Source organism: Mustela nivalis (assembly GCF_964662115.1).
Source record: "Mustela nivalis genome assembly, chromosome: 18".
Lineage (NCBI taxonomy): Eukaryota > Metazoa > Chordata > Mammalia > Carnivora > Mustelidae > Mustela > Mustela nivalis.
The window spans coordinates 24391889-24419460 of NC_139037.1; positions in this window are offsets into that span (position 1 = coordinate 24391889).

Consider the following 27572-nt stretch of genomic DNA (forward strand, 5'->3'; position numbering starts at 1 on the left):
GAAGCTACCATCCTCAGGGCTGAGGGAGAATCAGCAGAGAGGGAACTAAGCACAGGGAAGAGCCCTGACCTACAAGGCTGAGATTCTGATCCCCCTCAGAAACAGGTCTCTGGAAGGCGCAAAAAAGTTTGTTGGTATGATTCGGGGAAGAATTTAGCCATAGGAAGCCTGCCGATGGGGTCTCAGTGGACTAGAGTTTGTCCATAAGAGGCTGTTTACCTGGGGTACCCAAGACACTTGCTGGACAGTGAAGGCCACTGGGTATCCTGCCCGCGACTGGCAGCCACAAGAATAAAGGTCAACAGGAACCAAGAAGAAAAACCCTTCTCTGCTGAGCCTTCCAGTATCCCACCAGCATCCTCTATGGACAGCGTCCAACATTACACCACCTGGCAAAGGAAATATATTTATAGGTTCTAGTTGGGACACTAAATAAAGAAAAAGGAAGTTGGATTTGGAGCTGAGAAGCAGTAGAGGAACCTGCACGGTCTTGCCCTTACCACTTAAAATCATCTTAACGTAGTCTCAGGAGGGCACGCACCGCACCGAAAAACACTGAGATGGAATGTTGACTTTTAAATGCATAGTTTCACATCCGTGATCACCTATTATCCTTAAGACCTCTGTGCAGGTGGATAGTGTTGATGGTCTAGATTTAACTCCACTCTACAGATTAAAAAACCAAGGCAGACACTAATTGATTGCCTAAGATCACCCATTTAGCTACCAGCGTAATATGGCTTTTCTCTCTCTTGATGTCCATTTGGCTTCTTTACATCCTTAGATCTTTTACAACCTGAAGCAGTGAAACAGAACACACAGCCTTCTTGGTTCTTTCTTTCTTTCTTTTTTTTTTTAAAGATTTTTATTTATTTATTTATTTGTCAGAGAGAGAGCGAGCGAGAGCGAGCACAGGCAGACAGAGTGGAAGGCAGAGTCAGAGGGAGAAGCAGGCTCCCTGCGGAGCAAGGAGCCCGATGTGGGACTCGATCCCAGGACGCTGGGATCATGACCTGAGCCGAAGGCAGCTGCTTAACCAACTGAGCCACCCAGGCATCCCTTCTTGGTTCTTTCGAAGAATTAATATGTGCAAAGTGTTCAGCTAATTTATTGTTTCCTCTTATTTCAAATTAGACAACAGTAAGCTCGCATTGAGGTGGAATGGACTGCACTATTACTATTAAATTTCAACGGATCATAAGAAAGAGCTCATTTGGATGGAAACTATCCTAGGCTAGGATTTTAGAAATTCCAATTTCAACCATTTTTCATTGTTTTGCTGTGTGACTTAGAGCAGATCATTTCCCTTCTCTCTAGGTCTCAGTTTCTTCACCTTTAAAGAGGATTTTTATTGATTCCTGAGCTTCCTTGTAATACTATTATTTTGGAGGTGGGATCAATGCTCAGACTTTGGCAATATGCTTTAGGATATACCGGATTGCATCAGCAGTCATCCTACCTCTTTCAAACCATTTAAACCTCATCCCTTAGTGGATAAAATCTAAGCATCTCAGTGTGACATACCAAGCTTTCTAAGACTTGATCCCTGTTTTTAATCCTGTCTTATATCCCATAATTTTTCACTTTTTGGACTCTTCCCAAACACTGTATTCATTCCATTTCTATGGTTTCTTTGCATATCTGCCCATTACAATGTACCACCCTCACTTCTACATCCCAATGGCCATTCCTTGATCTTCCCTCTCCTTTAGGAAGAAGGTCATCAACCCTTCAGCCTGGGCTAAGTGACTTTGCTCTGGGCTTTCCTACCATGCTTTGTCAATTTCTCATAGCCCTAGACATTTGTCTGTGGATAAATGAGAGTTCTTTATTTAAAAGCACCCCCCACACGAATAAAGGCAGCCACAAGAACATATTAATGTTTTTATCAGATCGTTTGTATTAGAAATGAACTGAACAACAACAACAAAAAAATGAACTGAACACTTAAAATTCTCATTCCCTGGTTGTTCAGACCCTTTCTACTCCATACTACTTAAAGAAAACTTGGCAGCATGTGATTTGTATTTGTGTATGCCCCGCAAAGTCTGTGTTAATGTTTGATCAGGAGTTATCTAATCCAGGTGTCAAATGATTTATTTTGATATGGGTTTCAGCATCCTTGGTCAAAATCTCTGCTTTGCGGAGCTAGGTGTTAATAGCACTATAATACCAAAGTGTCATTTCTGGGCTGGAAATGCTTCACTTCAGCCACAAATGAATATTGTCAAAGGCGATTAACTGTGTCACCTTAATAGATGAGGCTGCTCTCCCTGCCTGCCCTTGCAGGGGTGCTCACCTAGAAGAAATGTTGCTTTGTGAAGGAATGGAAAGGTAAAGAGGGCAATCTGGTAGAGGAAAAAAGTGAAGCGGACCATTAGCCTACTCAGTGTTCAGGGCATGGTTTTTAAGTTAAGTTGAAGTTCAGCAGTTTGGCATTTCTGATATTGCTTAACTATGGAAATTGAATGAGTCCCAAGTGCTTTTTCCTGGGAACTGGGAATTTCTTCAATAAGAAAAGGGGAAAAGTTGGAAAAACAAAAATAGGCGGCTTCCAAATCTTCCCATACTGAATTTAATTCAGAATGGTTATTCCATATATGATTTATTTTCATCAAATGCATGAATGTTAATAAAGTTTACAGTGCATGTGCTATGACAAGGTAGAATACATTTTTTCTGTAGCTAGCCCCCCAGACCCCAAAAGCAAATCTGATGTTCCACCTTTAATATATCTACTATATTAATTCTATATTTATCCCTCCCCTAAATTCTGGGGCATACAAGTAGACTTTTTTATTTCAATTTTTTTTAGAACTTAGAAAGGCTAGGGTAATAAAAGAACACAAAAAGATCTTTTGGAGCTGTTGCTTCTCTTTTACTTTAACAAAAGGTAGAAAGTATAATGTGGGTCTCTGTAATGAAAATTGCATCGCTTGAGTACAGACTTGGACTAAGTGTTAATAGATATAATTATTCCTATAAGCAATGTTGTAATGTGGTGGAAACCACAAGTATAATGGAAATTGGTGATTTATTCTTACTTCTTCATCTTTTCTGAAACATCCATGCAGACGAAGGTGAAACAACTCAAGATTAGATTTCTAATATCCTTAGCTGGTAGGTGGTATATTTCTAATATCCGTTGCTGGTATGTGGAGGACCGATGTGAACTGTCTACTGTCTGTTAGATGAGCAAGTTCAGGATGAAAACTGAGATCTCCAAAGTTCCAGGGACATGCACTTTACTTTTAATGCTTTTTAATTTCATACGTAATTTAAGTAATCTTTACACAGTGTGGGGCTTGAAATCATGACTCCAGGATCAAGAGTCACATGCTCAAGTGATTGAGCCAAGCAGGTGCCCCTGAAAATATGTTTTTTGCTTTCTCTCTCTCTCTCTTTTTTTAAATTTACAGGAGGCCCAACCCTTTCTATTAACTATTAACAAGAGATGAAACTCAGACATATTAATTAAAAAAAATCAAGGCTATTTGAAGAGGCATATACATGAATACAAACTAAATATAAATAAATAATTAAGGAAAATTGAACAAAGTAGGTATGATGTTACTATGCAACAGGCAAACCCTTAAGTTCTCACAATGAAAACATGCAAGGTGATGGGAAAAGCCCTCATTTTTAAATAGGAGAGCTTCATTTACCATAACCTAACTAACATTGGGTAAGAGAAATATCTGATTGCAGCCCTTCTAGCCTTCTTGTTCTATTTAAAGGGGAAAAACCCAGAAGTATTTAAAAAAGTCACAACCCAGGGACACAGTTTCACTAAGAATAAAACCTGATCATAAGACTGTAGAATCCTTTCCACTTCCCCTTCTATACAGACACACACACACACACACACACAACTACCACTACCAGATTAATAGGAACTCCTATTCAACAGGGGAGAAAAAATTCAGAATTCTATAGGAATTTTTAGTTTCTGTTACCTATAGGTAAAACAAATAGTAAATGCAGCTTACCCAAATACATATAAGTCTGCACACTAAAGATTTATTTGCCCAAGATTCCTTGGTTTAATTTACCATCTAGAAATTTCAACGCACACCAAAAAACATTATAAGGTAAAATAAAAAAAAAAAAATACAGCTTAAGAGGCAGAACAAGGATCAGCACCAGATTTGGAATTATCAGACTGGGAATTAAAAACAAATTTTTTTTAAACCAATATTTTAAGGCAGAGAATGGAAAAAGTGTACAACACACAAAAACAGATGGGTAATCTAAAAACTCTAAGGAAGAATCAAAAGAAAATGCTATTAATAATAATAAAAAGAAACTGAAAGAGAAAGGATGCCTTTGATGAGCCCCTCAATAAACTGTGGATGTGAGGGGAAATAATCAATGAGCTTTAAGAAATATCAATAGATTTACACACTTCACAGCACTCACCAAAGCACATACCCTCCCCAATGTCCATAATCCCTCACAGACCTGTACCCCTGGGGATAAAAATATATGTTTATAAAAAATAAAAAATTTTAAAAAAAAGAAATATCAATAGAAAATTCTAAAAATGAAATGCAAAAAGAAAAAAAATATAAAAGAGCCAAATGACTAAGAACTGCAGGGTAGTTACCAAAGGTTAGAAACCAAACCACATATCTGATAGTTAGCTCAGAGAACACCAAACAGGATAAGTACCAAAATATACCAAGACATATCATATTCAAGCTACAGAAAGTAAAAAAGGAGTCAATCTTCAGAGAAGCCAAAGGGGGGAAATACATCTTACCTATAGAAAAACAAAGATAAGAACAACACTGGGCATGTTAACTCAGGAACCATGAAAGCAAAAAGAGAATGGAGGGAAACATTTAAAGCGATGAAAGAGGGGGGGGGGGAGCCACCAATCTATAATTCTATATCTAGTGAAATTATCTTTCAAAAATAAAGCAGAAAAAAAGATTTCCTCAAACAAACGAAAATTGAGGGGAACTGTAACCAGTAGATCAGGTTTCCAAGGAAGGTTAGAACAAATTCTTCAGAAATAAAGAAAAAAATACAGGTAAGAAACTTGGATCTACCTAAAGAAAGGAAGAACAATGAAGAATAAATGAAGGTGAAATTACGTACTTTATTTTTATCATTCCTAATTATTCTAATGGACAAAATTTATTCAAATAATAATAGCAACAAAGTATTTGGTGATCATGCCTTCTGTTTAAGTGTAATAAATAACAGAAAAGTTACAGGGAAAAAAATTGAGAATCCTCTGTTACTAGGTACTTGTACTAACTGTGAAATGTTATAGTGTTATCTGAAAGATAATGTGGCTTCGTTGTAAATACATATTGTAAACCCAAGGGGAACCACCAAAAAAGAGTAAGAAGAAAAAGCATAATTGGTATGATAAAGGAGGAGAAAAATAGGATATAATGCTGGATTAATTCTATACAAAATAGAAAAAGAGTAGAAAGCAAAAAAAGAAAGAAAGAAAAGGAGAGATGAGATCACACAGTATTTGTCTTTCTCTGACTGACTTAATTCTCTTGGCCTAATACTCCTAGCTCTATCCATGTTGTTGCAAATGGCAAGATTTCATTCTTTTTGATGGCTGAAGAGTATTCCATTTATATACCACATTTTCTTTATCCATTCATTAGTTGATGGACCCTTGGGCTGTTTCCATAATTTGGCTATTGTATATAATGCTGCTATAATGCTGATATATACAGTGCATATATCCCCTTTTTAAAGATTTATTTATTTGTTTTAGGGAAAGAAAGAGAACATTAGCAGGAGGAGGGGCAGAGAGAGAATCTTTTTTTTTTTTTTTTTTAAAGATTTTATTTATTTATTTGACAGAGATAGATCACAGTAGACAGAGAGGCAGGCAGAGAGAGAGGAGGAAGCAGGCTCCCCACTGAGCAGAGAGCCCGACGCGGGACTCGATCCCAGGACCCTGAGATCATGACCCGAGCCGAAGGCAGCGGCTTAACCCACTGAGCCACCCAGGCGCCCCAGAGAGAGAATCTTGAGCAGACCTCCCGCTAAGCATGGATCCCTACACAGGGCTCAATCCCATGACCCCAAGATCATGACCTGAGCTAAAACCACGAGTTGGATGCTTAACCAAATGAGCTGCCCAAGCACCACTTTTCTTTGAATTAGTATTTTTGTGTCTTTGGGAAAATACCTAGTAGTGTGACTGCTGGATTGTATGGTAGTTCTAGTTTTAAGTTTTTGAGGAACCGCCACACTGCTTTCCATAGTGACTGCGCCAGTTTGCATTCCCACCAACAGTACAAGTTGGGTTTGAGAGGGTCTGCCTTCCTCCACCTCCCTGCCAACACCTAATGTTTCTGTGTTGTCGATTTTAGCCATTTTGACAGGTATAATAATTTTGATTTGTATTTCCCTGATAATCAGTGATGCTGAGCATCCTGTCCATGTGTCTGTTGGCCATCTGTATGTCTCCTTTGGAAAGTGTCTATTCATATCTTCTGTCCATTTTTTAACTGGATTATTTGTTTTTGGGGCATTGAGTTTTATAAGTTCTTTATGTTTTTTGGAGACTTACCCTTTATCAGATATGTCATTAGCAAATATTTTCTCCTATTCCATAGGCTACCTTTTAGATATTATTATTACTATTGTTATATTTTCCTTTGCTGTGCAGAAGCCTTTTTATTTTGTTGAGGTCTTAATAGTTTACTTTTGGTTTTGCCTCCCTTGCTTCAGGAGACATATCTAGAAGGAAGTTGCTGCGCCCCACATCAAAGAGGTTATTGCATGTGTTCTCCTCTAAGACTTTCATGGTCTCAGGTCTCATATCTAGGTGTTTAATCCATTTTGAATTTTTGCGATTGGTGTAAGAAAGTGGTCCAGTTTATTCTTTTAAATGTTGCTATGCAATTTTCCCAGCACCATTTGTTAAAGAGACTGTCTTTTTCTCATCGGATATTCTTTCTTGCTTTGTTGAAGATTAGTTGAACACAGAGTTGAGGATCCATTTCTGGGATCTCTATTCTGTTCCACTGATCTACGTGTCTGTTTTTGTGTTAATACCATACTGTCTTGACGACTACAGCTTTGTAATAGAGCTTGAAATCAGGCATTGTAATGCCCCCAGATTTGGTTCTCTTTTTTAACATTCTTCTATTTGGGGTCTTTTCTGGTTCCCTACAGATTTCAGAATTGTTTATTCTGGTTCTGTAAAAAATGCTACTGACAGTATAATAGGGATTGCTTTAAATATATCACTTTGGGCAGTACAGACATTTCAACAGTATTTGTTCTTTCAATCTATGAATGTGGACTGTGCTTCCATTTCTTTGTATCATCTTGAATTTCTTTCATCAGTGTTTTATAGTTTTCATAGTACAGGTCTTTCACCTCTTTAGTTAAGTTTATTCCTAAGTATCTTATGGTTTTAGGTGCAATTGTAAATGGGATTGAGTTCTTAATTTCTCTTTCTGCTGCTTCATTACTGATGTATAGAAATGCAATAGATGGATCTACATTGATTTCGTATTCTGCGACTTTACTGAATTCATGTACTGGTTCCAGCAGGTTTTTGGTGGAATCTTTCAAGTTTTCTATATGGAGTTATCATGTCATCTGCAAATAGTGAAGATATTATTTAATATCTTCCTTGCCAATCTGGATGCCTTTTAGTTTTTTTGTTGTCTGATTGCTATTTCTAGGACTTCTGGTACTATGTTAAATAGCAGTGGTGAGAATGGACATTCCTGTCTTGTTCCTGACCATAGAGGAAAAGCTCTCCATTTTTACCTGTTGAGGATGATATTAGCTGTGGGATTTTCATAAATGGCCTTTATTATGTTAAGCTATGTTTTCCCAGAAGCTACTTTGCTGTGGGTTTTTACCATGAATGGCTGGGGTACTTTGTCAAATGCTTTTTCTGCATCTACTGAAATGATCATATGGTTCTCATCCTTTCTTTTATTAATGTGGTGTATCACACTGATCAATTTGCAAATATTGAACCACCCTTGCAACCCAGGAATAAATTCTACTTGATCATTGTTAATTATTTTTTAAAATATATTGTTGGATTCAGTTTGCCAATATTTTCCTGAGAATTTTTCCATCCATGTTCCTCAGGGATATTGCCTTGTAGTTTTCTTCCCTAGTAGAGTCTTGATCTGGTTTTGGTATGAGGGTAAGGCTGGCCTCTTAGAATGAATTCAGAAGTTTTCCTTTCTTTTCTATTTTCCTAAGAAGAGGAAGCATTAACTCTTCTTCAAATGTTTGGTGGAATTCACCTGTGAAACCATCTGGCTCTGGACTTTAGTTTTTTGAGAATTTTGTGATTACTCATTCAATTTCTGTGCTGGTTATCAGGTCTGTTCAAGCTTTCTATTTCTATTTTCTATTTCTTCCTGTTTCAGTTTTGGTAGTTTATGTTTCCAGGAATTTAACTATTTCTCACAGGTTGTCCAATTTGTTGTCATATAGTTTTTCATAATATGCTCTTATAATTGTTATTTCTGTGGTGTTGGTTGTTATTTCTCCTCTCTCATTCATAATTTTGCTTATTTGGGTCCTTTCTCTTTTCTTTTTGATAAATCTGTCTAGAGGTTTATTAAACACCATATTATTTCACTCATATGTGTACTTAAAGAAATAAGTAAAGGGGAAGGAAAAAAGAGAGAGGCAAACCCAGAAACAGACTATTACAAAGAACAAACAGATAGTTCCCAGAGAAGAGGTAATCCCCACCGATGGTTCCCATCGATGATGGGGATTAAGGAGCACACCTGTGATAAGAACTGTGTGTTGTACGGAATCACTGAATCAATAAATTGTGTACCTGAAACTAATATTACCCTGTATGTTAACCACCTGGAATTTAAATAAAAACTTAAAAAAATAATCGCAACACAAAAGAAAACAATGAATCAAAATTCTAGATATAGGTTATGATTCTGTAATCTTAAAATCATATATCCCAAGGATACTGGCAACCAAGGAAAATTAGAAAGATGAGTTTGCCAGGTATAATGATTTTTTTAGGGGAAAATGCTTTTTTCCCCCTAAATGCTAAGAGAATTGTGGCATTGATTTGTCTGTAAAAGAGGTTCTGTGATATCCTCAGGAGCAATCACATTAAAAGAAAATGGTTTTGGGCGCCTGGGTGGCTCAGTGGGTTAAGCCGCTGCCTTCGGCTCGGGTCATGATCTCAGGGTCCTGGGATCGAGTCCCGCATCGGGCTCTCTGCTCAGCAGGGAGCCTGCTTCCTCCTCTCTCTCTCTCTCTGCCTACTTGTAACCTCTCTCTGTCAAATAAATAAATAAAATCTTAAAAAAAAAAAAAAAGAAAATGGTTTTATGTGAAAAAAAAGAAGAAAGAAAGAAGAAGGGCAATGGATGGAAAACAGCAGAAAATAAAGTTAATATCAGTCCAACTATATACAATCACTTTAGACATCAAAGGTCTAAAACACAAATTAAAAGAGACTCAGAATAAATAATATAAAAAAAGACACAACTATATGTTGTGCACAAGAAACTCACTTTGAATATAAGACCAACTGAAGACAAAAGGGGAAGGCAGCACAGCATGCAGACATTAATTAAAATAAAGTTGGAGTAGCTATATTAATTTCAGGCAAAGAAAACTTTAGAACAATGAAAATGATCAAAGATTAAAAAGGAGCACCACATAATGACAAAGAGATCCATTCTCCAGGAAGACAAAACAATCATTAATGTGCCTGAACCTTTTTGTAGCGCATCCAAATACACGAGATAAAAACTGGTAGAACTACGAGGCAAAAGAAATGATTGCACTATTACAGTTGGAGATTTAAATACCCCTTTATCAGAATCTGCCACGTACAGCACAGAGTAAATCAGTAAGACACAGAAGAACTGAAGAGCACCAATAACTAACTAGATTTAATCGGCGTACATAGAATACTTCATCCAATGGCAGTATACACATTTTTCTCAAGTTCACACAGACCATTCATCAACATAGACCATATTCAATGGCCACACAAAAAAAACCCTGAACACCTGTAAAGGAACAGGAATTGTATAAAAGATGCTCTCAGACAGCTATGTATTTAAACTAGTAATCCATGTCAGGAAGTCAGCTGGAAAACAAAAAATATGTGGGGATTAAATAGCATACTTTGAAATAGCACATGGGCCAAAAAAGGTCTTAAGAAAAAAATTAATCTTTTGAGCAAAACAAAAATAAAAATAATAAGTTTGTGGGACCAGTGAAAGCAATGCTTAGTAGGAAATTTATTCTGTAAATGTGTACTGATTTGCATATGTTGAACCATCTTTTCATACCAGGGATAGATTCTATTTGATCATAGTGTATGATCCTCCTAATGTGCTGCTGAATTCAGTTTGCTGGGTTTTGTTGAGAAATTTTGCATCTATATTCATCAAGGGCATTGGCCTGAAATTTTATTTTCTTATCATGCTGTTGTCTAGCTTTGGTATCAAGGTGATGATAGCCTCAAAAGTGAGTTTGGAAGTATTCCCTCCTCTTCAATTTTTTGGAAGAGTTTGAGAAGGACTGGAGTTAATTCTTTTAAATGTTTGGTGGAATTGACCAGTGAAGCCATCTGCTCTTGATTTTCTTTTTATTAGGAGGTTTTGGGGTTCTTTTTATTTCTGTAGCATCAGTTGTAATGTCTCCACTTTCTTTTCTGATTTTATTAATTTGGGTTTTCAAGAAACTTTTCTCCAAAGAAGACATACAAATGGTCAGTAGTCATATGAAGAATGCTCAAAATAATTACCAGGGAAATGCCAAGCCAAAAAATGATGAGGTATTACCTCACATCTGTTAGGATGACTATTAAAAAAAAAAAAAAGATAAGTGTTGGAGAGAATGTGAAGAAACTGGAATCTCACTGTTGGTGGGAATGTCAACTGGTGTAGTCACTATAGAAAACAGTACAGAAATTTCTTAAAAATTCCTTAAAAAATTAAAAATAGAACTCCCATCCAGCAATACCCAAAATAATACACCCAAGAGAACTGAAAGCAGGATCTCAAAGAAATACCTCGACTCTCCCATTCATTGCAGCCTTATGAACAATAGCTAAGATATAGAAACAACCTATGTGTTCACAATAGAAGAGTGGATGAAGAACATGGGTATATACATATGATAGACTCTCATTCATCTTTTTTTTTTTCTTTTCCTTTTATTTATTTTTTTTTGTTAACTTTTTATTTTTTATAAACATATATTTTTATCCCCAGGGGTACAGGTCTGTGAATCACCAGGTTTACACACTTCACAGCACTCACCAAAGCACATACCCTCCCCAATGTCCATAATCCCACCCCCTTCTCCCAAACCCCCTCCCCCCAGCAACCCTCAGTTTGTTTTGTGAGATTAAGAGTCACTTATGGTTTGTCTCATTCATCTTTAAAAGAGAGAAAAATTCTACCATTTGCAAAAACATGGACGAACTTCAAAGACATCATGCTAAGTGAAATAAGCCAGTCACAGATGGACAAATACTGCATTAGTCTACTTACATGAAGTATGTGAAATACTCAAATTCACAGAAGCTGATGATTCAGTGGTGGTTGCAAGGGGTTGGGGTGAGTGGGAAAAGTCGGGAGTTGTTGTTTAGTGGGTATAAAGCTTCAATTATGCTATGTGAATGAGAACTAAATATCTGCTAAAAATCCATACAGTGTAGTGACCATAGTTAACACTACGGTATTGTGCAATTCAAGATTCTTTGAGTTGATAGATTCTATGTGTTCCTACCACTAAACCAACCAACCAACCAACCAATAAAAAAGAGACACAAAGAAACCTTGAGAGGTACTGATTGTGTTGATGACATAATGAGTGTTTGCATATATCAAAACTCATCAAATCTATACATCATATATATGCAGTTTTTGCATACACCTCAATATAACATCAAACAGATACATTAGATAAGAAGATCTGAAATCAATACTCTACGCTTCCACACTAGGAAACTAGGAATAGAACATGCTAAAATGTGTGTGATGGGGTATTAACCCTCTCTTACACAATTTAATAAATTTGTCAATTCCAGTAAACTCAAGATCCAAGCCCAAAAGACACTCTTGTTTTGTGCTGGTGTAGGTTAGCTACATCTTGCACTTCATTTGGGTATATTCCTGTTCTTCCCCAAAAGGCTCATCGCTTGTCCAGACAAATTATGGTACAGCGGACCATTTTTATATATTTCTATAAGCCCAGAACATTGTAAGGCATCTTGGAATTCAAGATTTTTGGATGCATCAACAAAGGTGTTCTCATCCTCTACCTGCAAAGCATCCTGGTCCTTCCAAATAAGGAGAATGAGATAGAGAATTCAATCTCTTCTAATATTTTGTTATTCTTTCAATTAAGTCCCAGGCCTTACCTGAATATTTTCTGCTTTTTGGTTGCATGAGACTAGTATTCCTAAATACAATGCTAACAATGTCTTCTGGATTCATTATCAGTCCTTTATCCATCTAACCTCATTGTCCTATAACTACTACCCTCCCTCTGCAGGCCTCCAATTTTTTCAAATACCTGAACCACTGTCTTTGACAGCACATTCTCTTTAACTAGAATCTTATCCATTTTAACCATGACTGAAGATTTTTATGATTGCAACAACATGGCATACTAAAAAAACTGTTCACACTCCAGGTACCACTAGTGATGGGGTGGTTATTGCCAGTTGTTTGGTGATTCATCCAGCTCCATAGTCCTTTGTCAGAGTCTGATTCTTCTTGGCACCACTTGCCTAAGGTTAGGTTCTGGGACATGGATTCAAAGAAGGATATTTGCATGTAGAACCTTTACAGGAAAGTGATGTAAGTATGATTAGACAGAGGGCTGGAGCAATTTAATTGCAATGCATTCACAGCAAATCTATCAGCTGATTCCATGGGGAACTGTGGAGTTGGGATAAACTTTCAGAGTTGTTATGCCTTGAGGCAAAGAAACTAGGCATTGTTAACCACAATAATGACCAATAAGTAGTTATAGGGTGCCCTTCGAGAAGGAGGATGGCCATGAAAGAAGACATATTTTTGGCTAGGGGCAAATTCCCAGAGAGAAATTCAGCTAAATGTCAGCTGACAACATTCCAAATAGTTGGAAGAATGAATACTTCATTCCTAAAAGGGGATCTGTGCATAACCACTAGACTCTCTTGTTAGATTCTTGATTGATGTCTTATCTAACTGATACTTAGTTTTATATAGAGACATTAAAAATCAGATTCTATTTGCAATTTTAATGTTTATACTCTTCGACAAAGTACTTAACATCCCCAGACCACAGAATTTCTGTACAAAATAAAGATATATTGATATCTTCTCTAATCTACTTCTCAGGGTATTAGTGCACAGAAAAATAAAATCATGAATAGAATATCTGAAAACTACAAGATTGACTAAATATGACTCATACAAGTTCCTGCTTTTCCGTAAGCCTGAATATGTACTTCTTTCTCATGTCCTCACACTATAGAGAGTCAAAAGCTGCTATCTGGGTGAAATTTGATGTATGAAATTTTCCTTGAAAAGAAAGGACATAAATACATGAGATCAAGTTTCTTTTTGTTGTTTCATATTGGTGAATATCAGCATATATTTTACTTCTAACATATTAGAGACAGAACAATTGGAAAATGTATATAAGTACGTGAACATGACCAGTCCAAAGATTTATACTGGCAAGCAACCAACAGATTATAGCTTCTACCTTACCCCCAAGAGAACTCCTAAAACCAACTCTTTAGAAGAACACCAGCCAAGGCACTCAAAGACATTAGACAATTACATACAAAAGAACTCTCTTTTTCTTTCAACTTAAAGGTGAAAACACTACCACCACAAACAAAAGCAAAATGAACAACTTGCTCCAAAGTGCATCAGGCCATTAAAAAAAAGAAGAAGAAGAAGAAAGGAAGAAAATGGTTTCTTCTCATGCCAAGTTATGCAAGTGTTAGGTAGAAATGACTCAGAACACAGAACCACCCACGCTGCTTGGGTAGAATGCCAGCAGAGCAGATGGGGTGGCTTATAAAATATCTTCCGATGGACCCAACCATTTACTGCATCTGCTTGTACAATGTGAATAAATGGGGGGAAAAATGTCTTTGGCTTCTTAGATTTTTACTGGTTTGAAGAATCAGGTTATGTTGTTTTAAAGTCTGCCTATGGAAGGAACTCCTCTTAATTAAATCCTTCCAATAATGACTGGATTTAAGCTTTCAGTGTTGACTGGACTGTACAGATGTCATTCACAATATTCACTCTGAGTCCTTTGCTTTCAAGATCAGTTGTTCCTTCTGAGGAAGCAGGCTCTGGCTTGTGTCTCTGCTGGCCATCTTCTGACCGTGAGGAAAATGAGCCTAAGGAACAAAGTTGTTTCTAGAACTCGCCAGGGCAGAAAGATGAAAAGATAGATACCTAATGACATTGAACCTCTGCTAGTGTGTAACTCTTCTTTCTGTGAGGAAATTTTGTTATGAGATATGATCATATTTTTCCTTTTATGTTTAAAAGTCATTTTTACATTGAGTCCTCTGTTATATCTGAACAGAACACACAGAAGAAAAAGGATGTACATGAGAAGGAGTTTTTTGTAATGGATGTTTAGGTAGAAATGGTGTTGAGCTTTAATATACAAAAAAGCTCTGTGCTTGAGATTGTACTCTATCTTTTATTAGCCATGTGACTTTTTATTAATGACAAACTCTCCTATTAATTAAATGGGGTTAATATCTTTCTTGGATCTTTGGGAGAAAAAGATGTTAAATGTATACAAACTCAACTTAGAAAATTATTAAAGATGCTACATAATGTGCTACTCAAAGTGAAACATTCCCCGAGTTTATACTACAACTTTCACATAGAGAACTTTGCCAACAGAATGACTCCCATGTGTGAAATATATGTGTTTGATGACATCAAGATTTTTCATAAATAAATGAACTGAAGCTTTTATGCCATATGAACAGCCACTGGCCCCTCATACATACTAATTTGATCAGAGGTGATCATTTTCATTGGGAAAATTAAACACAACAGGCAAGTAAACAAAGATTTCCAGAACAATGCCTACATTACAAAATCACCTCCAGGACATTAGGGAATTAAAAGCCCTTCATTTATAAAATCATGTTTTCCTGGTAACTTTGATGGGCTGCATTTTGATTTTTCATTAAGAAAAATGACAGCAAATGCTTAACTCTTCTAGTTGGCTGGTATAAATGGAATGAATTTTTTTCAAGGGAATGTCAAATTTCTAAAGACAAATTACCAAGCTTATCTAAAAAAAATCACATTTGTGAAAATGATAAAATGTAACAAGTAATCAAAATTAGGGTTCTATTAATTCTATCCAATTATTCACCATATGTCTTTAAGTTGACCCATGCTTTGGGTTAAATAATAATAATAATAATGCTAATTTCCTTATATTTTAGGGAAGTGTGTGTGTGTGTGTGTGCGTGTGTGTGTGTGTATAGTTTGTAGTTGTTGTTGACTTTTAGAATGTCAATGATAGGAAATGCAGAGGAAACTCTATTCATTCACAACACCATATTTGAACTTGGCATAACCAAGGTTTAGAAAGGATAAAAGCCACCATTTATTGATGACTACTTATGTGGAAAGAACTTGACACTCATGATTGAATTTAATCCTTGCAACAGCCTGTGACATTAGAACCATCATCCTCATCTTACAGGTAAAGACAGTCAGGTTAAACAACTAATTCAAGATGACACAGCCAGTGGACAAGGAAAGAAGAAAGTCAAGCTTACATCTGTATGACACCAAAGTTCATAGCTCTATGCATTACTCTATGCACCCTTGAAAATCAGGAGACTTGGATTTTCACTCAAGTATAGTTGGAAGGGGAGGTGAATCACGAGAGACTATGGACTCTGAAAAACAATCTGAGGGGTTTGAAGTGGGGGGGGGTGGGAGGTTGGGGTACCAGGTGGTGGGTATTATAGAGGGCACGGATTGCATGGAGCACTGGGTGTGGTGAAAAAAATAATGAATACTGTTTTTCTGAAAATAAATAAATTGGAAAAATTAAAAAAAAAAAAGATTCAGGTGTTTGCATCAGAGAGGCATGGACTTTTAGATTCTGTCTCTGTGCCCCCTGATGCTGAGTTTTACATTTCTTACCCTGTGTGGGGGGCTAAAATAGGATTGTAGAGATACTTCAAAATCTTCTAAGCTGATATTTAAAATACAAAAGCTAAAACTTTCCTAGATGGGCTCAAATGCTTCATTCATATGTATGTTAGCCAGGAACTAACTGGCACATGTTGACAAAGTCTGTAGTGAAAACTGACTACCCACAAGAAACATTGTATCCAGATGCTTCTTTTAATGGGTTTCATTTTATACTGGATGTCAGGTCCAGTAACTTATTTTTTGCCACATCTATTTCACATTTTTGGATTCAGTCATTACAGATACAGGGAGTAACAGAGGAGGCTCTAACCTAGCCACCTAACTCTTTTGTACCTTACTCAGGTCCTGTGGTAAAAGCATGGAGATCCACTGTCCTGGAAAACTGAGACTCAAAGAATAAGGACATAAGCTCAAAGCTTTCTCCCTTCAACTGCCTTGTTCAACAACAGCACCAACAACATCCACAATAATGACAGATAGTGTTTACTGACATATTAACGATGTGCCCGGTGCTGTACTCTCCATTGTACTACTCCGACTTAATGAAATCTTGTGAGGCAATATCTACAGATATTCCATTTTACAGATAAAGGAACAAAAGTTACTGAGTTTGTACAACTTGTGCTCAGTCACACAGTCAAGGGGGCCAGAGCTGAGATTCAAACCTAAACCCTAAGCTCAGTGCCTGAGCTTTCAACCATGACATCATTTTATTTTTAGTGTGATTAGAAACATCACACTGAATATTATTTGAATTCTCTTCCTGCTAATGCTTCACTTTCCTATGATTATTTATTTGGTCCTCACAACAAACTTATTGAGGAAGTATGATCATCTGCATACAGCAGGCAAGGATACAGAGCGTCACAGGACTGAGGCTATACGCAGGATTTCCATTAGGAAGAGAGTGGGAAATTAAAGTCTTTAAAACAAAAATTGCTGTTATTCCTATCCACTTCCAGAAAAAAAAAGAAAAAAAAAAGAAAAGAAAAAGAAAAAAAAAAATGAGCACATATCACACTCACAAAAAAAGCATTATTTTGGATACATTTTTATAAACTATAAGTTCTAATTATATAAACAAAGCCATCATCAACTTTAACCATGCTAAAATGCTCTCATTTTTAATAAGAAAAAGAGGAATTGGGGGCACCTGGGTGGCTCAGTGGGTTAAAGCCTCTGCCTTCGGCTCAGGTCATGATCTCAGGGTCCTGGGATCGAGCCCCGGGCTCTCTGCTCAGCAGGGAGCCTGCTTCCTCCTCTCTCTCTGCTTGCATCTCTGACTACTTGTGATCTCTCTGTCCCTGTCAAGTAAATAAATAAAATCTTTAAAAAAAAATAAGAAAAAGAGGAATAAATAATCATTAACACTGAAAGCCTCAAGAACTTAAATTCTATTTTAAGACAGAAAATTGGTATGAAAAGAAGGATGTATTAGTTACCCTAACCACTCTTTCCATTCTCCTCCATTAAAAAATAATTTTTACAAGCAATCACCTATAAAGCCAAAAGTAATTTTGGAAGAAATGTAAATAATTTACTATTTAGACTCTTAAAAGCAGCTAATTCACCTCTTTAAACATTCTCCTCTTTTTGCCCTATTGGATCTTTGGTGGTAGCAGGGAAAGTTGATTTTAGCCTGCATGTGTTTCTGCATGTGCATATAAATAGACATATGCATATGTATACATGTACATGTAAGGGGTAGACAGAAAAATACAAATTTTGTTGGATTCTTGTGTGTTGAAACACTTAAAGTATGTATGTGTTTTAAGATCATGCATCAGAGCAAATACTCAAAAATGTTAGCTCCTTCATGCAGTCCTTCTCTCCTGGCCAGCCTCTAACAGCTCTCAGGTGTGGCTGTGTTGGTCCAGTTATAAGTAATTGAATATGCCTGTGCAACCTCACAGGTGTCTTGGCCAGCAGTTGGGCGAAGTAGGAGCTTATAAAAATGTACAAGGTACATTCCTGTTAGATGTCACATCTGCCTCTTTCACCCAATTCAGTCGAGATGCGCCAAGTCTACACTTTGACTATTTCTATATCCAGGAAAACTTGAGACACTTATGACCACGACTACAGCAAGAGCAGCCAAAGTAGCACCAACTATCACTACTATTCATGATGATGTCTAACACACCGTCTGCATATGGGCCAGGTATGATGGTAAGGGCTTTATTTATAGCCATGCTTTTCAGGCTCGCAAGCCCAAGAGGTAGATACTATTATTACCTTTCTGATGTTGACATTGGGTTGGGGGAAGAATGACCAACTGGTTCACCTTTTTTCTGTCACTGAATATCTAGATTCTGATCTAAGACTGCCTGACTTTCTAAACTTCCCTTAGCCCCAGGATTAAGTAACTACTTTGTGCCTTGTATCTTTCAATTCTTCCTCCAGATCATTCCCCACACATCCACACTTGACTCTTCCAAGAGCAGCTGACCCATGGGCAGGTGGCCAATGCCCCTTCATCTTGTGCTTCCTACTAAATCCAGTCCATATGAGCCCCCAAGAAAGAGCAGAGAATGATATTCCCTGCCTCCGCCAGTTGCCGTCAGTGAGCTGTATCCGGTCAGGCATCCTATTCCACCTGGCCTTTTCTGTCTCTAGGTCTGGAAAACCACTCTCCCTTCACCCTTCCAGACCCAGAGATGCTACTAGGTTTCGTACTGTCCTCCAATCTGCCTGTACCTTGGAAAATGGTTGTCTTCTCATTCTCTTTTACTGATCCCAACTGAAGTGTACCATCCATATCCTACCAAAACCTTGACTGATGTGTGCCCCGTTACACAATTCTGAACACAGCTCTTTCTCTTTCAAGGACTTACCATTGTTAACAATTACAGATTAGAGCCAGAAAACATTTATATGTTAGTTAATTTATCTCTTGCCTAACATTTATATGTTAGTTATTTATATGTTAGTTAATTGATCTCCACTAGGGCTGCGCCTTTGTTCTCTTTTTTAGTCTTACATCCTTGGTGCCTAGCAGAATGCCTGGTGCTCAGCTGGTGTCCAAAATATCTCTCTGACTGATCATCTCCTAGTACATGAGTGGTTAACTTTTATTTTATCTCCAGAACTTCCTGTTTGTTTTCCAGCAAGAGTGAGGAAGATGAGTACACCAACCCAAAGCTCTCTGTCCAGTTTCTTTACTGAAATTCATGAGCTAATAAGTAGTTTGTACACTTAGCATAATAAGTAGAGTATTAACAGGCATGCCAACCCGGAAGTCCAAGGTCCAAAACAATACAGATTTTTTTCTGCTAAAAGGAGTTGAATATTGTAAACTGACAAAGGGTTGAGAAGTAGCCAGGCTTGCAGCTTAAAATGTCATGTCTCCACCAGGTTTTAAAACAGCCTTTCATAGTGTATCTTTGAAAATATTTAGGAAGATATGGAAAAATTATAAAAATTACATCACAACAGGGGCACCTGGGTGGCTCAGTGGATTAAAGCCTCTGTCCTCGGCCCAGGTCATGATCCCAGGGTCCTGGGTCATTGGGCCTTCTGATCAGCAGGGAGCCTGCTCTCTCTCTGCCTGCCTCTCTGTCTACTTGTGATCTCTCTCTCTCTGTCAAATAAATAAATAAAATCTTTTAAAAAAAATTACATCACAACATAAAGAGTGACAAACATGCAAATACATTCCAGAATAAATTTTCAAATGGTATCTATTGACAGAATGGGAGAGGGGACATATAGTTTGTATAAACACAGTTAAGACTGTTCACATACTGAAAGTGGCAAGATATAATATTTTATACCTTTACTCTCCATGCCCTCATAAAAGTACTAGGGCTTGTAGCAAACAGAAAATTTGACAAAGCTCTTCCTCTCATTTTTTGAAGCAATGTGTAGAACCCATGAAGAAATTAGCAAAGAAAAGTCAACTTCTTTCTTCATAAGATAATAACAAGCTTAGCAAAACTGTCATAGAAAAAAATAGATTCTTAACGAAAAACAACCACAGTATTATCTATATAGCACAATAGTAGAGGTTGACTTATTAAAATCAGGAGCATGACTAAGGTTTTGTTTCAAGATTTTATTTATTTGGGGCACCTGGGTGGCTCAGTCAGTTAAGCCTCTGCCTTCAGCTCAGGTCATGGTCTCAGGGTCCTGGGAACAAGCCCCACATCAGATTCTCTGCTCAGCAGGGAGCCTGCTTCCCCTCTCTCTCTGCCTGCCTCTCCGCCTACTTGTGATGTCTCTCTCTTTTTCAAATAAATAAATAAAAATCTTTAAAATAAAGATTTTATTTATCCATTTGATAGAGATTACAAGTAGTCAACCCACTGAATCACCCAGGCACCCCTTGTTAACCCACTGAGCAACCCAGGTGCCCCATGACCAAGGTTTTTATGGTACTATCCTTAAATAATGTTCTTGAGATTCCATCCAACAGACCTAAGCAAAAACAAAAACAAACCAAAATAAAAAGGACAAAATTTGGAAAGGAGACAAAATCATTATTCCTTACAGATGATAAGCATATTTGCCAAGAAAATTATAGATAATGAACTAAAAGTTTATTTCAATAGTTGAGTTCATTTGAGCGGCCAGTTAAAAAACAAGTATACAGAATCAACAGAAATTTTAGAAGACTCTGCCAAAAGGAGGAAAAGAAAAGAAAGTAATGGGATCTTTATCAAAGTACCTTAAAAAAAACAAGAATGTTGAGCTAAAAGAAAATAGGCTAATGTTAATTCTACCTTGTTTACAAACATTAGATCATAAATATTTTTCGATTCATATAATAGTTCATAGTTATTTTTAGCAAAATGTCTCTGTTATGATTATTAAACTCCTGAAACATCTACACTTCCCAATAATCCACCTTCGAAGTCTTAGTCTTAAACCTCTAAAAGTCTCAAATGGTTGAAAAAGCAGAAAGTAAAGTTCATTGGCTTACAGCATTTTGTTCCTGTGGATCATCTGGTGGGTGGATGTCTCCTTAGGAGTAACAATTCTGGATTCCATAATGAATCCCCCACAGGGTCCCATCTGTTGGCAAGGCATTATGGGAAGAAGGCCAGGCATTTCATTCTCGGAATGGCTGTCTAAAGTGGAAGCTCTCCATGCTTCTCAACAGTGAAAGCAGCCACCGGCAAAGTGATGGCAATAGATGGGAGTTGGACATGAGCACAGGGAGGTCTGATATGAAGAACAGAAGCAGATGTATATATGTATATGCTTCTACTGTGCTCCTGCTACTCTTAAAGGCTGGAAAACATTCTCTTTATACCAAAGGAGATGGAAACCACTTTAACATAAAAGGAAAAATAGAACTGGGTTTTATTTTGTTTGTTTCCTTCTCCTTCCTCTGTTTCTTCTTGTAGAAGTGAAGGTGACCCAGGAACTCAAAGAATCAAGACTTTGGTGGGACTTCTATTATCTGTACATCAATAAACGGCTTCTTTCTACCACACACACCTTTCATTCATTGAGTATGTGAAGAAGAAGTGCTCAGCAATGGCCCTAGAACAGATAGGCCTGGGCCAAATGCCAGATCTGCCACATTCGAGCTATGTCAATTTAAGCCCCCCAGTTCTCTATTTGTAAAATAAAGATAATAGTATTATTTGCCGCAGAAGATTGTTGTTGGGATTAAACATGATAATGTATGCAAGGTTTATAGCACTTTACAATAAATTTTAGTTATCTATTTCAGTAATTATGTTGTTAGAAATAAATAACTCTTAGTCATCTATACTTCATAAGAAATATTTCTTTTGGCTAATACTATTTTGAATGACTTTGATTATAAATATCCAGAAAATTCAATGAAGGATAATTTAGAATGACCGAGAATTTGGCGGATCACATCATTTAAATATCCAGAATGAGTTTAGGCATAATTTCACCAGGGCTGTGATATTTTTCTTGGTGTTGTTGCCAGTTTCCTGGCTCACTTTGCTTCTGTTTTTTAGTTAGGCACTGGAAGAAGCTTCTCCCTCATGGTTGAAAATGTCTGTCGAGGCTCTCAGCTTCATATGTGTGCTCCACAATGTCCAAAAGGAGATCACTATGTTTAAGATTCGGAGAAAAAGTACCAATGGCTCTTGGAAGTGATCTACTATTGAAACCAGCCAATATATCTATGGGAAGCCCTAGTAGCAGAGACTAAGGCCTCCTCTAACTGAACCAAAAACTTTAGCAAGTAGGATATGACGAACTCATTTATTTCTAATCATGCCATTGCCCTAGAATTAGATGTAAGTAGATAGTGACTTCAAATTCTTTGTTCAGGAAGAGTTGGGAGGGGAAGAAAGACTGAGAATAGAGATGTATGAATGAAAATGATATTCTTCAAATAGATTTCAAATTCCTGTATTAATAGAACAACATATTCTAAGACTTCCTCCCTAAGTTCTCATGTTTGCAGGCATAATATGCCTTGATATTTTTAGCTTGATATCTGGAGTTGCAATTATACTGAGTCCTATTCCAAACCTCAACCATGAAAGATTTTTCAGGATCTTCAGCAACTCACATCTGATCTATGGGAATCAGTGTTTTCACTTGTGAAAAAGGAGGCTGGATTAGATGACCTCAAAGTTTCCAAGAGTTCTCATGGGTCTCAATGAACCCAACACATTTCCCTTATAAATGGGGAAGACGGCTGTTAAGCAATCTCTCAACTTCTGTTCTGGAAATTACACAAAATAACCCAAGTTCCTTTTATCTTTCCTCACTGGTAGTATTTTCTATCCCTTTAATCTTTTTGTTGATTATTCTATGGACCTGTTCCAATTTCTCCACATCCTATTCTCTGTGTGAAATCTCTAACAGGAAAAAAACATCTTACAGAGATATCAACAATGTCTCCTAAGTAAGGAGAGATATTCCAAGAAATTATTGTAAATCTTCACTGTGTTTTTAACAAAAATTTTGTTCTTGCAAATTCCCATCTTAGACTATTTTGGCAGGTACTTAAAATGTTCAACTGTTTTTTTGGTGGGGTTTTGGGTTTTTTTTTTTTTTGAGTTTACAGTTATCTTTGGTTACAAAATCCAAATACAATGAAATGTGCAATTCTTAGTACATGTGCACTAAATTTTGAAACACATCCCATATGTCACATATCCCTTATCAAAAAATGAGAACATTGTCACTCTATAATATTCCTCAATGCCCCTTACAAGTCCAGCAAACACATAATGGCCCCAAAAGCAATGATAATTCTGATTTTCTTACCACATATTAAATTTTTATATCCTAGAACTTCATATGAATAAAATTGTGCAATATGTGTTCTTTTGTATGAAAATGGTATAATTCTTTATAGTCAATCAATTATATTGTACACATCAATTTCTGGACTCTGGATTCTAGTCCATTGATTTGTATGCTTATTCTTTTGCCAGTACCACATTGTCTTGAGCTCTATAACCTAATAGCACACCTTGAAATCTGCTAGTGGGACTCTACCTGCTTTGTTACTCTTTTCAAGCTGGTTTTGGTTCTTCTAGCTGCTTTGCCTCTCCATATACATTTTAGAATGAGCGTGCTGAGAGCTACAAAGAAAACTCTGGCTGGAATTGCTTTGAATCTGTAAATAAGTGTTTGGAGAATTGACAACTTAACAGTCTTTAAACTATTAACCCAACTTTAACTTTCACTATTAAGAAAAGTCTTGCAGTTTGCTTCCTTCTTTGTTGCTCAAGGAAGAAAGCCAGGATTTAAATTATTAATGTTAGCCTTTGGAAGAAAGGATAAAACAAACAAACAAACAACAACAACAACAAAACCCCACCAGAAGTCTTGAGGAATTTCTAGCTAAGGATCACGAATTAAAAATACTAATTCTAATAAACCAGTAACTTTTTTTTAAGATTTTACTTATTTATTTGAGAGACACAGAGAGAGAGCGAGCAAGCTAGAAAGCACAAGTGGGGGAGAAGGAGAAGCAAGCTCCCTGCAGAGGAAACCTGATGTAGGGCCCGATTCCAGTACCCTGAGATCATGACCTGAGCTGAAGGCAGACACTTAACCTCCTGTGTCACCCAGGCGCCCCTACACCAGTAATTTCTAAGATTAAACTGTTGGTAGATTTATTGACACCACAATAAAATAAAGATGCTAAGGAAGATTTCTGGTAAACATTATTGTGTCAATCTTGTGTGATAAGGAAAAAAATCTGATATAAAGCATCCAAGAACCATAAAGTTAAAAAATGGAAGGGGCCTGGTCTACTTAACCAATTCCATCTTCTGAACTGACTAAACAGAGAAGACTCACGCAGGACCAACATCCTCAACAGCTACAACGCTTTTGCAGAAGATCATACAACAAGAAGATGAGGTTAAAAAACATTTTCCTAATTTATTCTGAATCTCTTTGTTCCAGAGTAGCTGGGTTACTGGGGTGCCCAAGAAGGGTTACAGATGTTTGAGGAGAGAGTGATGAGATCCAAAAGAGAAGAAGATGGAAGAAGACACATTTGAGTTAGGTCTTAAACAACAGTTAGATTTCAGACTTCTGGGGAAATTGGGAAAAGTTAAAACAATGGTAAAGATGCTTATGTTCTTTCCTTCTCCTACTCCCACCATATTTCACCTCTTTCATTCTGATAGCAAACAGCAAGTGCATTCAGTGGGCTAATCTCTTGGTTGAGATAAACTAGGGACAAGTGACCATGTAAATACTAATGCGAGTAAAGTAGTTTTTGACTTTTTAGGTTTTTTCCTTCTGTTGCACAGGGAACATCATAGTATCCTGACTACTTCGAGGAATTAATGAATGAATATACAGATGTTTTCTCTGACTACCTTGCAAATTCTTAGCGGGAAGGGACTTTTCTAATTCATCTCTTAGGGTTGGCAGTTTGCTTCCAAGAGAAATATCTATAGAAATCTTTAACACACGGAGGGTTACAGAGCTAACTACAGAATTTGCATCAAGTAGGTGAAGTTATCTCAGGAGTTCTCTAATATTCCATAGAGCAGAAAATAATTTGATTAATTAATCTATATGTTGGGTCTCTAAAAAATAAGAGTTATTTATCTGGCAGTTAAAGCAAAACATAATCCTATCACCTTTGTTGTGAAAATAAATCCAGGCGTTTGATAAACATTTATCAAGATACAATGTCGAGTACTATTGTAGGGACTTATGATCCAAGGTAATCAATACCAGACATAGTCTCTCCTCTCATTTAACTTAAGATCTCAACCCCATCAGGATAATCAAATTCAACTGCCATCTTTTGCACTAAAGCATTTTTTTCCCTATGTTATTCCACTTCGCTCTCACAACAACCCTATGAGATGGTTATTATCATTAGTCCCAATTTTATAAGAATAAAACTGAAGCAAAAAGAAGTTAAAGAATTATCCAAAGTAATTATTGCCATATCAGGTAAGTGACACATGTGGGAATCACACCCAGCCTGATTTCAGAGCCTGAACAGCTGGTGAACCGTGGTGAATATGAAGACAACTCTAGCCAAAATGCAAAGGATGAAGGACTAAGTGATGTGAGATTAGGCTTGAGAGGTAGACAGGACCAGTCTGTGGCTGTGTACATCTTGTTAAGGATTTTATTCTCCTCAGAGCAATGGGAAACCACTGAAGGGGGTGTATATTTGTTTGTAGCAGATGTGGATGTGAGCAGGCAGGGTGACATGAAAAAACTGGGGATGGTCCAGAGGGCTGTGACAAACCAATAAAGAACCTATTTCATTAATGTAGTGAAAAATGATGGTAGCTTAGAATAAGACGACAGGTATAGTTGAAATAGAAAAGGCTGAATGGAATTGAGAGATCTTAGGAGGAAATGTATTGATAGAATAAAATAGAAGGACCCCACAGCACAGTAGTTATTTACTAAGAAAGAGTGCCCTCTGTGTATATAAAAGAATCATTATAAACAAATCTAGACGGTAAGGCAGGCTAGAATACAGCTCGATGCAGCACACCGGTATTGAGGTGGTATGGTATGGTATGGTGGATGGAGCTTTTAGTTTGAACCTTGGATCTGCAGTTAACTTTCTGAGAAACTCTGGGCAAGTTATTTTTCCTTACTAGAATTCCATTTCCATGCAGAAGATGTCACTTAGGTGACTAATATCTCAAGATGGCTTGAAACAAAGTCACATTATATGGTTTGAGAGGAATACAAAGTTCCTTACATGTGGGCAGGAGGGAATTCTACTATTATAGTTATTAATTTGGCATATTAAAGTGCCTTCTTCCCCACGATCCTTCTCAAATACTGAAAACCCTAAAGTCAAGACATAGCTTAACCTCTGGGGTGAAAAGAGAACTTTTGTTTACCAACTTAGTCCAGAAGAAAATAAACCCTGTTTATTCCTTCTTAGACTGTGCTCTTGGAGCCTATAATCTGGTCTCCCAAGGCAGATGCAGAAAACACAGGAGAAGAACCCCACTTGTTAGGTTTCAACAAATTGAAATATATAGACAATGATGGACTAGACTACATATAATGCACAAACACAAAATATTTTCACTTGAAGTTACAGAACTTAATTTCAAATCCCAAACTGCAAGATTCAGAGACCATAATAAAGAAATGAATTCAGAGAATGAATTTAGCTGTCCTCTTATGATAGTAGCACTCTAAGAGTTTGGAAAAAAAAAATTCAAAGCAACCTTATCCAGACATCAAGAAATATGGAGATACCAGAAGAAATCCAGGTGATATCTGATTCTGTGTACCATTTTGCTAATAGTCATTGTTTCTTTTTTTTTTTCATTTTTTAAAAATTTTATTTGTTTATTTGACAGATAGAGATCACAAGTAGGCAGAAAGGCAGGCAGAGAGAGAAGAAGGGAAGCAGGTTCCCTGCTGAGGAGAGAGTGCAATGCGGGTCTCAATCCCAAGACCCTGGGATCATGACCTGAGCTGAAGGCAGAGGCTTTAACCCACTGAGCCACCCAGGTGCCCCTAATAGTCATTGTTTCTTACGGCAAGACTATTTTCTCAAGGTTCCCTTGCTGACCCCAAGGGAGTAGGTTATGAATGATAGGAGATTGGGTCATGCAACTGTGTATTGAGTTAATAGACATGAGACACAAAAGTTAAAAAGTTTCAGAGGGAAGATACATTGCGGTGGATTTTCTAAAAGGAAAGAAAGAGAAGAAAAGAAAGTAACTGAGGATGCAGCGCTATTCCCCACTGTTCCAGAAATCTGAAGTCAAAAAGAAATTTCAACTGCATGTGTTAATCCAGGTAGCTAGGATCATTGTAATAGATCAATATAACTTATAACAGAACTGATCATACTTTTATAAATAGATATATAGATTTAAATAGTTACCATTTAAGTAATTTGGGTTCAAGTGCTTTTTGCTTTTAAGAAAAGATAATGCTGTTGGAACAGAAGATGAATGGATGAGTCTCAGTGTCTCTATAACCTTTTAAGTGCACACT